Source organism: Stegostoma tigrinum, chromosome 22 (genome assembly GCF_030684315.1).
Source record: "Stegostoma tigrinum isolate sSteTig4 chromosome 22, sSteTig4.hap1, whole genome shotgun sequence".
NCBI lineage: Eukaryota > Metazoa > Chordata > Chondrichthyes > Orectolobiformes > Stegostomatidae > Stegostoma > Stegostoma tigrinum.
Genome location: NC_081375.1, coordinates 14,249,286 through 14,256,527, shown reverse-complemented (window position 1 = coordinate 14,256,527; position 7,242 = coordinate 14,249,286). Strand labels below are relative to the sequence as shown.

The 7,242-nt window shown below is 46.7% G+C and overlaps 1 non-coding gene across 1 annotated transcript; it reads left to right on the top strand.

Moving 5' to 3' along the window:
• Positions 1 to 645: 645 nt before the first annotated feature.
• trnai-aau (transfer RNA isoleucine (anticodon AAU)) lies at positions 646 to 719 on the top strand. The gene has a single exon. It is a non-coding gene; the product is annotated as a tRNA-Ile (tRNA).
• Positions 720 to 7,242: the final 6,523 nt, after the last annotated feature.

Below are 7,242 nucleotides of genomic sequence, written 5' to 3'. Positions count from 1 at the left end.
ATTCTTCTAGATTGGTGGACCAGGTTTGAAGGCCTGAATTGTCGACAAACGCTCCTCGTTCTTGTGTTTTTTTTAATTGAAGTATCTGCTGAATCTTGTGAAGTTTTTGTCGTCCAGAGACGGAAACCGTTTAGCCAATGAGTGAAGAATAGCGGGACTGGCTGACCACTGTTTAAGGTTTCAACTTCTCTAATTAATCCTCACTCCAACCCCCCTCTCGTTATAATCGCTGAGCCTCCTGTTGCTCACATCCTGCTGTGTCGGGGAATATCCTTTGGGTTCACTCACTTCAAACCTCACCCTCTTCAGAGAGTGAGCACCGGGTGATCTGCTGGGTCAGAGCAGACACGACAGGCCGAACGGTCACCTTCCGCGCTGTACAACTGACAATTTGCTGTGGTCTACTTTTCAATTCTACTGCCTTCTCTTTCAATTCAGTCCCGTCAACAAATTACACAACGGCTGGCAGCCACACGGGTCCCTTCCTGATGGTGAGATTGAGACTTATTTTGGGGGGGGGGGGGGGGGGTTCGGCGTTGTTAATTTTTCCTTCACATTTGGTGCATTCAAATAGCGACAATTCATTGTGGTACGAAGAACTTTGTTTTTGCACTAACAACTCTGGAGAGTTGGTACTGGAAGCGCGGCCGGTTAGCTCAGTTGGTTAGAGCGTGGTGCTAATAACGCCAAGGTCGCGGGTTCGATCCCCGTACGGGCCAACTTGCGGTTATTTTTAAGCTTCCACATAACCCATTTTAAAATTATACCACAATTTACATTTCAGGCATTACAGCAGCGTCTACGTTTGAAAAAGTGCTTCACAGTTTTAACACGCTTTAGGGCTTCCCGATCGTAAACGGCGCTGAATTAAAAGTAAGCTTTTGTTTAGCCATGACCAACATTGCAAATAATTGACAAAATAGACCAGAGAAGCTCATCAACAGTTTCATTGCAATCTCCCAAGGTTGTAAACAGAACACACACCGCGGCAAGATCTGAAACTGTAGATCGACTCCTTATCGGGACTCACAGTCTAGCCCCACTGGAAACTGTATGTAGTGAAATTCTAAGCGCTTTTCATTCTCCAGGTGTCTGTTTAACTATAGATTGACAGTGTGTCAAACATGTCCAAGTGAGCCCGTTACGTTTGATCTTCGAGAACAACGATAAGTTTTGCCTCAAATTTCGAAGTTTTGATCCAAGTATCAGATAATTTCCTTGACCGGTCTTGCAGTACTTAGAGAATATTTGCTGGATATCTGTTAAAAGTCTCCAAGACTCCTGAGATGCTGCTTGGCCTGCTGTGCTCATTCAGCTTCGCACATTGTTATCTCGGATTCTCCAACATCTGCAGTTCCTATTATCCTAGGATTCAATGTGTTTGAATAATATTGCTCTGAATGTGACTTCTCAGGCGATTTAGTCTTTCGTAGATTCTCATCCATGCTGTATATTTTACACCATGAACTAAGTTTCCCATTCTAAGGTTCCTTGTTTAAGATTCACCATTTGAAGTTTTGTTAGCCCCATTACCATCGTCTTAACTTCCTAATTAGACGCAAGATTAGCACTTTTGTTAAGCAAAGGTATTAACAGAAAGGGGCCAAAGGTGTTCAGCCACAGATCTGCCATGATCCCACTGAATGGCTGAACAGACTAGAGGGATTGAATGGGCGACTTCAGTTCCTATATTTTCAGCTGATTCCCGAGTCTTCAGTTCCTATATTCTCAGCTGATTCCCAAGTCACACGATCTAAAGTTGAGGATTAGCATCAGGCCATGTTTATGACTACTGCATTGACAAGGAGAACCGAACTCGATGGACAGGTGAGGAAGGGTCACTGGACCGGAAATGTTACCTCCGATTTCTGTCGACAGATGCTGTCAGACCTGCTGAGCTTTTCCAGCAATTTCTGCTTTTGTTTCTGATTTCCAGCATCCGCAGTTCTTTTTGTTTTTGTTTGATGGATAGAAGTCCTGGTATGTGCTTTGCGTGGATTATAAATTGCAGTGGATATTACTCAAACTCAATTTGGCGGCACGTATTGGAACGTAAAATATTCCAGGACAATAATGCTGGCTGCAACGCTGCCTTCACTTGTTCTAAAATATGAATGTAAGTTTAATTTGAGTGCCTGTCTCTGACATGAATAAAATAAGCTTCCAGAAAGAATATTCACTTAACGGAAATTAATACAATATATGTGTAAAACAGAAAGAGGCAAGATTTTGACTGATGTCTGCAATATTCCTGCCAATGTAGGTCAGACCTTCAGTGATGATAACCTCCAGTTGCAGCGCATTACACACTAAACTGTGAACAGATCAATGTGATACAAGAATAATAAAATATTTTTGTGCACCATAGGGAGCATCTGATTCTACTGCAATTCCTTCTGCAAATTGTGCGGGCTTTTGTAGAATGTAGAGGATGGCTGTCATAGAAACCTATAAAATTCTGACAGGATAAAAACTGAAAGAACTGCAGATGCTGTAAATCAGAAACAAAAACAAAGTTGCTGGGAAAGCTTCACAGGTCTGGCAGCATGTATAAAGGAAAAAACAGAGTTAGCATTTCGAGTCAGGTGAAGTTCTGAGGAAAGGTCAACTGACCCAAAACATTAACTCTGTTTTTTCCTTCATAGATGCTGCAAGAGCTGCTGAGCTTTTCCAGCAACTTTGTTTTTGTTCCAAAATTCTGTCAGGATTATGCAGGATAACCACACAAAGGATGCCTCCAATAACGGGGGAGTCCAGAACCAGTTGTTACAGTTTAAGGATACAAGGTAGAGCATTTAGGATTGAGACAAAGAAAAATTTCTTCACCCACGGAGTGGTGACGCTGTGGAATTCTCTGTCCCAAACAGTGGCTGAGGCTAATACATTGAATGTTTTCAAAAAGAAGTTAGATATATTCTTATGGCTAAGTCAATCAAAGGGTACAGGGTGAAAGCAGGAACGGGGGATTGAGTTGAATGATCAGCCATGATCATATCGAATGGTGGAGCAGGTTTGAGAGGCTAACTGGCTTACTCCTACTTTTATTATCAATGTTCTTCTGCTTCAATAAATTTAATTTCTACTGATAAAATATGTTTTTCAGGGGAAGTTCTCAGTGAATTTTGGAAATTATAAACTAAAATCATTGTCTTTTTTTGATGATCATTGACAAATTCTGTAAAAACAGAGAGCTAGATTTATCACAGTACGGAGCTGGAGGAACACAGTAGGCCAAGCAGATTCTGAGAAGCAGGAAAGTTAATGTTTCAGGTCAGGACCCTTCTTCAGAAATTTCCAAAACACCATCTTTCCTCCTCCTCTGATGGTGCCTGGCCTGCTGTGTTCCTCCAGCTCCATACTGCATTGTCTCTGACTCCAGCATCTGCAGTACTTGCTATCTCTGATTTAGGTTTATGATGGTTTTAACAACACAATGCAATGTAATGAATTCTGAAATCAGTTGCTAATGTTTCACTAATGTTGAATTTACAATTCCATTTTAACATGACCGAGTCAAACACCTTTCTAATTCCTTAGACTAGTATGTATTGATCAAATGACCTGCTTCCACATTGTAGGGATTCTATAAAGAGATCATTTGTCCCATTGAGTCTGTACTGGCTCTTTCCAAGAGCATTCCAGTAAGTTGCTTCCTCTACTCTATGCAAATAATTGCCATCCCTCATTGCTGGAACTAATCCAGGAAATTTCATCTGTATCCTTTTCAAAGCCTTTGTATCCTTCTCAAATTGGACTCAATAGTGTAACTACACTATCGATAAAGCCTGTAATCCCATTTATTTTATTAACTTGTTTTAATGCATCCGACAAGTTCAGAGATGTTATGACATGCCTCTGGTCTTCTGGTTCAGAGATCGGAACGTACCACTGCATCAGTAGAACCCCTACCTACCACATTCAAGTTTAATGCTTACTGATAGTTAAGTACATACAGCACAAGTCCTGTGATACAATTTGCCACATGGAATAGATAGGTATTTTTAATCAACCTGTTCAGAAATGTTATTGCACACGTCTGGAGCAGCTGGGACTTGAATCTGGGCCTTCCAATCCAGGAGCAGGGACACTACCACTGCGCCACAAGAGGGCCCCACCTACCATGTTCAAAGATAGGTACACAAACACCTTTCAAGTGCCTCCTATTGAACAATTTAAAAGTTGTGCCACATTTTCATTCTGCCTACGAAAATGTATCACCTCACAATTCTCTGCATTTATTTTCATCTGTCATGTGTCCACCTATTTCACTATCCCATCTCTATCCTCAAGAAGAGATAATGGGAACTGCAGATGCTGGAGAATCCAAGATAACAAAGTGTGGAGCTGGATGAACACAGCAGGCCAAGCAGCATCTCAAGAGCACAAAAGCTGACGTTTCGGGCCTAGACCCTTCATCAGAGGGACCCTTCTGATGAAGGGTCTAGGCCCGAAACGTCAGTTTTTGTGCTCCTGAGATGCTGCTTGGCCTGCTGCGTTCATCCAGCTTCACACTTTGTTATCTTCTATCCTCGAGAAGTCCATTTCTACCTTCCTCATTGTTTACACTTTTGGTGTAGTCTGCAAATCTCAAAAATTCACGCTGTACCCCTGGATCAAGATCATAAATGAACAGAAATGACAGTAGGCCTAATAACTGGCATCTGTGGAATTAATGTGCTATTTAATTTTGAGTGACATACATTTAAAAGAAACTCAGGTACTGATTTAAGACGTGGTGGCTCACATATTTGCCATGTATCTGGACTAAGTAATGGTCACCTCTCAGTCTGCTGCTAGACTAGGCACTGTATTGTGAATGAGGTGGTGCAGATATTTAATAATTAACTTGTTCAGAGATGTTACTAGACACCTTTGGAGTAAGTAGAACTTGAATCTAGGCCTCCTAGTTCAGTGGTAGGGGTATTACCAACATACCACAGCCTACAACTAAGGTGCTATGTCATGCACCAATTAATGAATGTCATGGGCCTTCTAATCAATAACCAATTAGTACATTTTTAGATGATAAAATGTGAGGCTGGATGAACACAGCAGGCCAAGCAGCATCTCAGGAGCACAAAAGCTGACGTTTCGGGCCTAGACCCTTCATCAGAGAGGGGGATGGGGGGAGGGAACTGGAATAAATAGGGAGAGAGGGGGAGGCGGACCGAAGATGGAGAGCAAAGAAGATAGGTGGAGAGGGTGTAGGTGGGGAGGTAGGGAGGGGATAGGTCAGTCCAGGGAAGACGGACAGGTCAAGGAGGTGGGATGAGGTTAGTAGGTAGCTGGGGGTGCGGCTGGGGGTGGGAGGAAGGGATGGGTGAGAGGAAGAACCGGTTAGGGAGGCAGAGACAGGTTGGACTGGTTTTGGGATGCAGTGGGTGGGGGGGAAGAGCTGGGCTGGTTGTGTGGTGCAGTGGGGGGAGGGGATGAACTGGGCTGGTTTAGGGATGCAGTGGGGGAAGGGGAGATTTTGAAACTGGTGAAGTCCACATTGATACCATATGGCTGCAGGGTTCCCAGGCGGAATATGAGTTGCTGTTCCTGCAACCTTCGGGTGGCATCATTGTGGCAGTGCAGGAGGCCCATGATGGACATGTCATCAAGAGAATGGGAGGGGGAGTGGAAATGGTTTGCGACTGGGAGGTGCAGTTGTTTGTTGCGAACTGAGCGGAGGTGTTCTGCAAAGCGGTCCCCAAGCCTCCGCTTGGTTTCCCCAATGTAGAGAAAGCCGCACCGGGTACAGTGGATGCAGTATACCACATTGGCAGATGTGCAGGTGAACCTCTGCTTAATGTGGAATGTCATCTTGGGGCCTGGGATGGGGGTGAGGGAGGAGGTGTGGGGACAAGTGTAGCATTTCCTGCGGTTGCAGGGGAAGGTGCCGGGTGTGGTGGGGTTGGAGGGCAGTGTGGAGCGAACAAGGGAGTCATGGAGAGAGTGGTCTCTCCGGAAAGCAGACAGGGGTGGGGATGGAAAAATGTCTTGGGTGGTGGGGTCGGATTGTAAATGGCGGAAGTGTCGGAGGATAATGCGTTGTATCCGGAGGTTGGTGGGGTGGTGTGTGAGAACGAGGGGGATCCTCTTGGGGCGGTTGTGGCGGGGGCGGGGTGTGAGGGATGTGTCGCGGGAAATGCGGGAGACGCGGTCAAGGGCGTTCTCAATCACCGTGGGGGGGAAGTTGCGGTCCTTAAAGAACTTGGACATCTGGGATGTGCGGGAGTGGAATGTCTTATCGTGGGAGCAGATGCGGCGGAGGCGGAGGAATTGGGAATAGGGGATGGAGTTTTTGCAGGAGGGTGGGTGGGAGGAGGTGTATTCTAGGTAGCTGTGGGAGTCGGTGGGCTTGAAATGGACATCAGTTACAAGCTGGTTGCCTGAGATGGAGACTGAGAGGTCCAGGAAGGTGAGGGATGTGTTGGAGATGGCCCAGGTGAACTGAAGGTTGGGGTGGAAGGTGTTGGTGAAGTGGATGAACTGTTCGAGCTCCTCTGGGGAGCAAGAGGCGGCGCCGATACAGTCATCAATGTACCGGAGGAAGAGGTGGGGTTTGGGGCCTGTGTAGGTGCGGAAGATGGACTGTTCCACGTAACCTACAAAGAGGCAGGCATAGCTGGGGCCCATGCGGGTGCCCATGGCCACCCCCTTAGGGCGGCGCCGATACAGTCATCAATGTACCGGAGGAAGAGGTGGGGTTTGGGGCCTGTGTAGGTGCGGAAGATGGACTGTTCCACGTAACCTACAAAGAGGCAGGCATAGCTGGGGCCCATGCGGGTGCCCATGGCCACCCCCTTAGTCCACGTAACCTACAAAGAGGCAGGCATAGCTGGGGCCCATGCGGGTGCCCATGGCCACCCCCTTAGTTCCACGTAACCTACAAAGAGGCAGGCATAGCTGGGGCCCATGCGGGTGCCCATGGCCACCCCCTTAGTTCCACGTAACCTACAAAGAGGCAGGCATAGCTGGGGCCCATGCGGGTTCCCTAACCGGTTCTTCCTCTCACCCATCCCTTCCTCCCACCCCCAGCCGCACCCCCAGCTAAACACTGCAAAAACTCCATCCCCTATTCCCAATTCCTCCGCCTCCGCCGCATCTGCTCCCACGATAAGACATTCCACTCCCGCACATCCCAGATGTCCAAGTTCTTTAAGGACCGCAACTTCCCCCCCACGGTGATTGAGAACGCCCTTGACCGCGTCTCCCGCATTTCCCGCGACACATCCCTCACACCCCGCCCCCGCC